Source organism: Lathyrus oleraceus, chromosome 4 (assembly GCF_024323335.1).
Source record: "Lathyrus oleraceus cultivar Zhongwan6 chromosome 4, CAAS_Psat_ZW6_1.0, whole genome shotgun sequence".
Classification (NCBI taxonomy): domain Eukaryota; kingdom Viridiplantae; phylum Streptophyta; class Magnoliopsida; order Fabales; family Fabaceae; genus Lathyrus; species Lathyrus oleraceus.
In genome coordinates, this window is record NC_066582.1 from 237,877,785 (window position 1) to 237,887,727 (window position 9,943).

General features: G+C 38.3%; 1 pseudogene; it reads left to right on the forward strand.

Moving 5' to 3' along the window:
- The first annotated feature begins 448 nt into the window (after positions 1-448).
- On the forward strand, positions 449-548 carry LOC127077926 (uncharacterized; annotated as a pseudogene).
- The last annotated feature ends 9,395 nt before the right edge of the window (positions 549-9,943 follow it).

The following is a 9,943-nucleotide window of genomic DNA, read 5'->3' on the forward strand; positions in this document are numbered from 1 at the left end:
AGGATGGTTCTTCCAGTTTGAGTTATAGGTATGCGAGTAAGGATTTCCTTGAACATAGTTCATCTGATCTGTTTGAATTCCTGTTAGGAGTTGACAATCTGTAGGCGTGTAACCTTGAATTCCACAGACCTCGCAATTTTGAGTTACGGCAACCACGGTGGCTGGAGGTGATACATTTAAACTTTCAATTTTCTGGGCAAGAGCATCCACTTTTGCATTAACATGATCAAGGTTACTTATCTCGTACATGCCACCTTTCGTTTGAGGTTTTTCTACCACTGCTCGGTCGCTTCCCCATTGATAATGATTTTGGGCCACGCTCTCGATAAGTTGATAAGCGCCGGTGTAAGGTTTATCCATAAGCGCACCACCAGCGGCGGCGTCTATTGTTAACCTTATGTTGTACAGGAGACCATTGTAGAAGGTGCGAATCACTAACCATTCCTCTAAACCATGGTGTGGGCAAAGTCTCATTATGTCCTTGTATCTTTCCCAGGCTTCAAAAAGAGATTCGTTATCTTTTTTCTTAAATCCATTTATCTGAGCTCTCAACATAGCTGTTTTGCTTGGAGAAAAATATCGGGCAAGAAAGACTTTCTTCAACTCATTCCATGTGGTGACTGAGTTGGAAGGAAGAGACTGAAGCCATCTTCTAGCTTTATCTCTTAACGAGAAAGGAAAGAGACGAAGTCGAATTGCCTCTGAAGTGACACCATTAGCTTTAACAGTGTCAGCGTATTGGACAAATACGGATAAATGAAGGTTTGGATCCTCGGTAGGATTTCCAGAAAATTGATTCTGTTGCACTGCCTGCAACAACGAAGGTTTAAGTTCGAAGTTGTTCGCTTCGATTGCGGGTGGAGCAATACTCGAATGCGGCTCATCCTGCGATGGGGCAGCGTAATCTCGAAGAGCACGAGCTGGTTCGGCCATCGCTGGTATCGTTAAAGGAAAGGGATTTATGAGATCAGGAATTTCGATTGGAGGAAGATTGTTTCTAGCACGATACTCCCAAATTCGTCGTAATAATCGGAGATATCGTTCGACGTTGTTGATTCGTAAGTAGTACGGCTCGCCTAGTGAGCGAGTGTGTGGCATACAAATCAACGAAAAAGGGAAAAAAATAAAAATTACCTTAGTCTCTACAGCGTAACAGAAGAGTTACGATATCGACTAAATAAAAGTCCACGGCAACGGCGCCAAAAACTTGATCGCGACTTTGTGAGTCTATCGGGGTACTAACTACAAGTGCACAGGCTAATCGCGTAGTTTTAAAAGATATCGATCCCACAGGGACTTAATGAATCGATTTACCGTTTTTCTAGGGTTACTGCATAAAGCTAAGGCGTTTGATACTTTAATGATTAGGGGGAAAAGTACAACTAAATTTGGATCTAGATAAAATATCAAATAGTATGGATATCAGTATGTAGTTCGTCGTAATTGGGGAATCAAATCTTCGTTGGTCTTTGTCTTAATTTTAAAATAAGTCTTTTCAGTAGACACTATTAATTAAAAGTCTTTTCCTCAAACTCTTGCTTTGTTGAATTAGACTATGACTTTATATTTTAACGTACGCTCTCACTATTTCGTTAAATCTAAAATCACTTTTGAAAATAATAGAATCTATGGAAACTCCTTTTGAGAAAATACTAACCGTTTAAACGCCCTCGTCTCAAACTCTCGCTCTGTTGACTTAGATTATATGATTAAACTTAAATGCTTAACTCTCGTCCTCACATTTAACTTTTAAAAATAATTTTTGAAAATGATTAGAATTTAATTAACCTTAAAAATTTCTTTCGCCCTGATTTAAAGTTAATGTTCAATTTACACTGTCCAGTTAAAAACTCAAACTGTCGTTCTATTGATTTTAACTTCTTTATGTCTTTTACTCTCGTACAAAAACCTTGGTATTAACTTTGTAAATTGAGACCAGAAAAAGAGTGACTATATTCTGAAATAAATTTAAACCAACTCAATTTCGATTCCTTTATTCCGTTTACTTTACATACCGATATCTAAATTAATTAGCCAGACATGATAAACATGCATAAACAATAATCATGCATAAATACGGCCATATCAAACAAACGATATATATAAACAATGGAACAAAGCATATGTAAATTAAAACTATAAATCAATTAATTAATGAACCTGGAAAAATACTAGAAATCTGTGGTTCTATCTCTTACGCTTCGGAGCTCGAACACTCCACCACAAGTCGGTTGGATTTGTTCTTCACAATTCTCGATCAGATAGGATCTAACGTAAGGTTAGATCCAGTAAAAGTTACACAATAATTTCCGGTGTAGAAACTATCGTGAGAAAATAAATTGTATACTTCGGAAATTAAACTAGAAAAGAAAAGAAGAAATAAATTGCTTGAAAAATTAGAATGCTGGAAAAATAATGCTGGAAAAATTGTACCGAGAAGAGAGGGACCATTGGCTTTTATGAGGTTTATTTATATTCACCTCCCAAAAATAACCGTCTCCTAGAATGGGTCTTCAGTGTGGTTCAAAACGTCTACGAGTGCATGAGAGAATTTAGGGGAAACCGTCCACTCCGTTATGCACGTAAAGCCTAAAATATAGGATGGAATGTGTGACGTCCGTCACACTATGTGTTACGGTCGTAACACTAGGTTTTAGGACGTGGCGATCGGCACGTGCTTGTTGCGGTCATGACAACAATCTCTTTTTTTAGTGTTCCACGCGTGGGCTGGGCTTTGGTGCTTCAGCTTGCTGCTTTTCCTAGAAAATCTTCTTTTTGCACCCCTTTTATTTCTTTTTCACACGTGCTTTAAATAATGATACCTGAAATAAATAATAAGAAAATACTGAGTAATATCGAACAATATGAAATAAATTGAATCAAATAACGATATAATTTAATTAAATCAAGTCTAAAAATGTGATATAGTTTCATGTTATCAAGAGACCATCTTCCTCTCAAAAGTTTGTTGTTGATGATTGCTAGTATTGTTGTTGTTGTAGGTGTTTGTTCGTTGTTGAGGTTGTTGTTATCGTTGTTATTGCTGAACTGGTGCTGATTGATTTGCGGAAAACACATGAATAAATGAAGATACTTGATGATAATGTTGACGGGGTGGTTGATTTCTTCTAATTTGAGGCCTTTTTTTTCCTCCCAATGGAAATTGCATTAGCTTCACTGTCCTTCTTCTTGCTAAAACTGTTGCCATACCTCTTGCTGGATGACACCTCCTCTCTAGATAACCGTCCCTCTCGGACACCTTCTTCTAGCCTCATCCCCATGTTTACCATTTCGGTAAAGGCACTGGGGCACTAGCAATCATCCACTCATAATAAAATGAGCTCAGGGTCTTGAGGAAGATCTTGGTCATCTCCTTTTCTTCTAAAGGAGGGGTAATCTGAGCAGCGAGTTCCCTCCATCTCTACGCATACTCCTTGAATGTCTCCTTGTCCTTCTGAGACAACGATCTCAACTGATCCCTATCTGGAGCCATATTAACATTATATTTATACTGCTTCACAAATGCTTCGCCCAAATCGTTGAACATGCGGATACTCGCACTATCCAACCCCATGTACCACCTCGGAGCGACACTGATCAGACTATCCTGAAAATAATGGATCAACAACTGATCATTATCCATTTGAGTAGACATTTTTCTAGCGTACATCACCAAATGACTGAGTGGACATGTATTCCCCTTGTATTTTTCAAAGTCAGGCACTTTGAATTTCACTGGGATCTTCACATTTGGAACCAAACACAGTTCCGCAGCAGTCTTCCCAAATAAGTCCTTACCCCTCAGAGTCTTCAACTCCTTAAGCAGCTCAAGAAATTGATCTTTCATCTCATCCATCTTATCACACACATCCGGGCCCTCAGACGACTCTGAATGGTAGATGGTGTCTTCTACACGAGGCAGGGTATGCACGATGGGCGGTGACACAGACATGATCGAGCTAGATGTCGGCATAGAAGAAAATGTATGCGTAAAACCTTCAGGCATGAAGTTCGGGGGCATTCCCCACGGGAATCCGGCAGGCATGTTGGGTGCAAAGTGAGCATCAGTTGCAGGAATGGTAGAGGTAGCCACCTCGGAAATGACAGTGCTCTGAGGAGGAGGAGTTGCGGGTGTTGGAGAAGACTGGCTCTGAGCAGCTAAGGCTGACTCCATCATGGCAGTCAGGCAGGCGATCTCCTCTTTCAAGTCTCTATTCTCTTGCTCAAGATTTCCATGATTCTGGAGTGATTGGCGTGAGTATTATATCGATGAGTCAGCTTGGTTGAAGCACAGAAGAAACACCAATAAGACATCTGGCGAAAGAGAGACCTGCTTATGTAAATGATGCATGACATGCAATGCTTAATTGTTTTTATTTTCCAGGAACTTACTATATTATGTGAAAAAATATATATTCAACAATAATTGCAACAATTTGGTATGACCATCAAAAATCTCTTTTATTTATATAATTGGAAGGATTACACTGAGTATAATTTCAGAAACCGAATAAAAAATACAAGAGAAAAGGAGATTATTCATCCTAAGGTTCCCTAATAACAACATCATAAGATTGGGCTGAAGGAGCGTACTTCCTTCGGATGCGTTGGATCTCTGTCTCAAAAGAAGCCTTCGTCTAAGTCTTCTCGAGAACAAGCTGATTAACAATCTTCTTCCAAGCAACGAAAGACTGAGGTATAGTAGAGGAAGATGAAACCTCCGGTTCTCTCTGTGTCTTTGTCACTCGGTCCTCAAGTAGCTCAATGAGTGCATTTTTGGACTTAGACTCAAGCTGCAACTCCTCATGCTTTCGGCTCAAAGCATGGAAACGCTCTTCCCACATATCCTTCTCTCGCTTCATCTTGGAGAGTGCGTCTTCCAACTCCTCTACATCCTGGTTAGGGAGAGTTAATGGCTCAACCACAACCATAGACATATGTCTCTCATAAGGATAAGGCATCTTCAACTCCATAGCTCTCTTCTTCATCCAAAGAGTGTAAGTTTCCAAAGCAACACAATTGCGTGGACCAAGCTCGGACCTTCCATTCCTATGCACATTATGCCAAGCATGCACAATCTTCTGCTTCAAATGTTGGGGATCTTTACCCTCTTGATAGAAAATACCTTCTAACAAAGTGTTATTAGGTTTGTCTCTCAAGGGGAACCCAAGTTAACGACGAGTCAAAGCAGAGTTGTAGTTAATTCTTCCTTGTGTACCAATGAGAGGCACATTAGAGAATTCACCACAACAGTCAATAATCTCCAAACTGATTAATGAAGGATCATACCAAACTATATCATCATTGGTGAGAAACATAAGTCTCTGAGACCACTGTAGACATTATTTGTTCTCCACAAAAGTAGGTGTCTAAGGCAAGTGCGAAATAAACCACTTGTACAGAAGAGGAATGCAACAGACAATCGTTCAACCACCTTTAGAATTCCTTAGATGCAACAAGAAGTACGTGTCACCCAACCAAGTAGGCACATGATTCCTAATCAACAAAATTTTAATGGCGTTAACATTAACAAAACTGTCAATGTTAGGGAACAAAGCTAATCCATAGATGAGCAACACAAAGTTAGCTTCAAAAGCGTCCACACTACCGGCTTGAGCAAAGGCAGTAGCTTCCTTGATGAGGAAATCAGGAGGAAACCCAAACAATCCTCCTTTCTTCACCCAATGAGCCTCTATCTCAGACTTCTTCAAGTGAAGAGCTTCAATAAAAAGATGAGATCTGGGAATCTCTACCAATCCACTAAAGGGCACTATGTTAGAAACGGGTATTCCCAAGAGATGTGCATACTCCTCCAACGTAGGCATAAGCTGATAATCCGGAAAAGTGAAGCAACGGTAGAAAGGGTCATAAAACTTCAATAACACACTCAGAAGTCCTTCCACTACATCGGCAGACAAGATAGACAGAAGCTTCCCATGACGTTGTATGAAGTCCAAGGGATCTAATACCAAAGATGTTAGCTTCCTTAACTCTTTCAAATTAGGACATCTGAAACTGTACTTCTTAGTGTTCCTTTATCCATAATCCATGGTCTGAAAATATTTGCAAATAACACCTCAGTTCCTTGAAATTTTTGTGTGATGAATGTCATGATGCGCATGAATGCATGAATGCAAAAATCACAAATAAGGGATCCCACACAAGGCAAACAAACAAAGGTCATAGGATGAATCAAGTCATTGTCAAGATCAATCATCCATTTTGGTGGATTATGGTTTACAACTTACCGACACCCAAGTTCCATTGATATTGACAAGACATGATTGGATCAACTAAGAATCAAGAGTTTGTTGTGAGTCACGAGCATGGAGTCTGGGTAAGAACCATCCCAAAGGAGTGAACTAAGGATAAAACCTTTAGATCATGTTCTAAAAAGTTCCCAGAGTCTTAATTCCATCTATCGGGTATTACAGGTTAGGATGACTGACTCATCAACACATAATATTCTCAAGAGAAACTCGTCTGAGTGTAGTATCGCATAACAACTGTTATTAAGTCTACACTTGAACAGTCTCCGCACTACGTCCTAAATAGGCCAAGAGGGGTTAAATGTTCTACGGTCCTCAGGTTCTCGGACCCTAAATTAGAGATAGTAATGCCTAACCACAAATACATGTGTGACATTCCAAAATCCAAAAGGGTCTCCACTGAGTAGATGGCTCTCAAGCTAACTTGTTAAACACTACTCCACACAAGTCGAACATGGCTATACCATCCTCCTATCTTAATTGCACTCAAGTTCGGGTTAGAACTTATCTCACCACTCAGAGATCACCAAGTATAACAAACAAATTATATCACACAAACAAATATACATACATCAAATATACAATTATATACACACACAAAAGTAGGCTAAACCCACTGGAGACTACTCCCCAGCAGAGTCTCCACTTAAATTTTATAGCGGTAAATTCATGACCATCAAGCTATGGATAAGCTAAACGTCAAATAAACAAGAGTCGCCACCGCGCTTTTATTGTTTCCAAGGGAAAAGGGAAAAGTACGAACAAAACCCAAGAGTAAGAAGTTTTCAAATCAAAACTAATAAAATGCCAGAGGTTACAGGTAATGGGGTTGGTTACACAGAGGGAAGGTGTTAGCACCCAAAGTGTCATAGGTACTCCCAAGGAGCCCTTTCTTGTGTGCATATGTGTTTTTGGACAAATGATGTTTGCAAACAAATAGAATGGAGGGATAAAAAAATAATTCACTAACTATATTTTTGCGTTTGACAAGACCTTCAGACTTGTGCCTACGTACCAACATAACATGAGGAATCAAAACCTCGTAGTTCGTGGTATCAATTTCAAAGTGGATGCATTGCTTTTAACAAAATTTTTGAGTTTGAAAGGCATAAAGGCCTAAAATGATTTGAATGAGAGTTAGTTCTTTTTGGATTTTGAAAATTTTAAGTCAAGTTTAGTTAAGTTCATTTACAAGTTTGCTTAAGAAAAGAGTTTGAAAAATGCAATGGCATAAGGCCAAAGTTTCTAGTTTGCAAAAAAAAATGGTCTATGTTTAGAAACAGACACAAGCAAAGAAGTTTTTAAAAGGAGGGAGAGATTTGAAAGTAAAGAAGTGGGAAGGATATGAAGATACTAATCCTAAGCACAAATTTAAAAGCTGAGAGTTGAAAAGATCTGATCAATGGGTTGCAATCCAATAGACAAGAATGTCATATAGAAACCCATAATTCCCTTGGACTTTAGAATCAAGCAACAAACAATGCACAAAATATCAATCTGAAGAGAAAGACATCAAATAAATATAGCCCCATCCAAGCTTAGCAACTCCATGATTTTCTTCAAATTTGCCCATGTAGTAGATGAATTCCAAAATGGCATAAGTCACAGGTTCAAACTAACAGCTTCAGAATGATCGTGTTGCAGATGAAATCAAATGGATCTTCAATATTGTATCAGATGAAGTTTCAATTCTCAAGCACTTGGTTTCATGAAAGTTGGCATTGGCCAAGTCCTTTGCATAGGGAGTGTTGCCTAAATTCTAAGTCCAATTGTCTCAGATCAAACCAACAGTCCAGACGCATGGTAATCAGAATGAGTGCTCCAGATTAAAACGTTTTAAAACAAATCAATGGCTCTAAACACTTCCAGCTCATCCTCGGAGCCAAACGCCGGTCATCTTCTCTGATGACCCTGGCCGGACTGGTTCAATCATCACCATATCATAAATGAAAAAAGAGGACATGATCTTAAAGAAAAAAAGGTGTAGATCACGAATATCACCTCAATTTAACCTAACTCCAAATATATAGAGAGATACGTGGAGTTGAATTTTGAGGTGTGTCAATTGAGTTGCTTCGATTTGACTTCAAAGCAACTCAATCTTCTAGCCTACATTGGTATCACTTCAGACAACCAAAGATCCAAGAGAATCATGAGAATTGAGAGAGAATTGAAGAGAAGAAAAATATGGAAAAATACCTTCAATGCTGTGCAGAAATGGATCTCTCTTGCTTCAATTTGTGCTTGATCTTGCTTATGGAACTTGTGGAAGTGGCTTAAGAGTAATGCAAAACTTTGGATCCTGGAGTTTTTGAATCTCCAAACAGTGAGACTCAAACTCAAATTTCAATTGAAATTTATCAGGTTTTCCTTTGAATGGTGAGGGTTTGGAGCTAGGGATTCAAAGATGGCGCGCAAGGTCCTTCAAACTAAAGCGTTAGACCTCTATTTATAGCAAAAGGGAAGTGTTATTTGCACACTTGAAATTACTTCCAAAATTGACAATGCAATGTACATGCTTGCATGGGCGTGTGCAGACCCATGAAGCAATGCAAAAAGGTCCACAATCAACTAAAATGAGGTTTGCATGAAGCTTGGATTTCAAGGCAAAGTTATTTTAATATTTAAAGCATGAATCTTGCCAACTGATACATCCCTGTTTAAGCCATGCGCAAACCCTTCACATTTTGTCCAAAATGAATGAATTAGAACTCTTTGGAAATCTTAGATTAATAGTAACAACTCTTATGTTGAACACTTTTCCATTTGGAACTTGTATCATGGTTAATTTTAATGTGGAAATTTGGAAATTTCAACATGTCAAAATATTTTCTAGGTGTCAAGTCATATGTTCAATTATTCCACCTTGCTTAACTTTTTATGTGAGCGCCAAATGAGAAACGTTTCTTCATCAAAGTTGTAGCTATTTTAGAAACCTTAAAAATGGTCACACATTTTACATCATTTGGATTTGGTATGAGTGAGTTATGCATTTTTGAAGTTGAGGAAAATCACTTGTTCAATGGTATTGGTCCAAAATGACCTATAATGTATCCTTATATCACATGCTCATAAAAGTTGATTTATCTCTCACTCCAAACATAAAAGTTGAAGTAAACATCTTGAATTTGATTGTGAAATTTGGAAATATTTCATATCAAAAAAAATGAGCAAGTTATGGCATTGGGAAGTTGACTTTCAAATTAGGGTTTAGACAAAATGACATATAATGTTTTACATAGAAAATGACTTGCCAAGAAAAATTAGCTCTAGACTTCAACATGAAAGTTGTTTGGAATGTCATTTAGAGTAACATTTATTTGGGAATCATTTTCATATGATAAAACGTGTAAGAGATAGGGTCTAGAGGGACCCAGTTTTGATTAGATGAAATCATCTGGCCAACCACCATCAACCAACTTGCTAACTTGCAATTATATTGACTTTTTAGGCTCATGGTAGATCATATATGCATAAGATGATGAAATTTGAAGTGTCCCTTGAGAAATTTGATGAGTTAGTGAAGAAGCTTGTTGAAGAAGTTACTCAAGATACCTAGATGAACTAGGGGTTCCAAGGTAAACCAACTCCAAACTCTTGAAGAAGTCTTGATCAAAATAACATGTAGAGATCGTGGAGACTCATATATAATGCCTAGATCCATTGTGGATCAT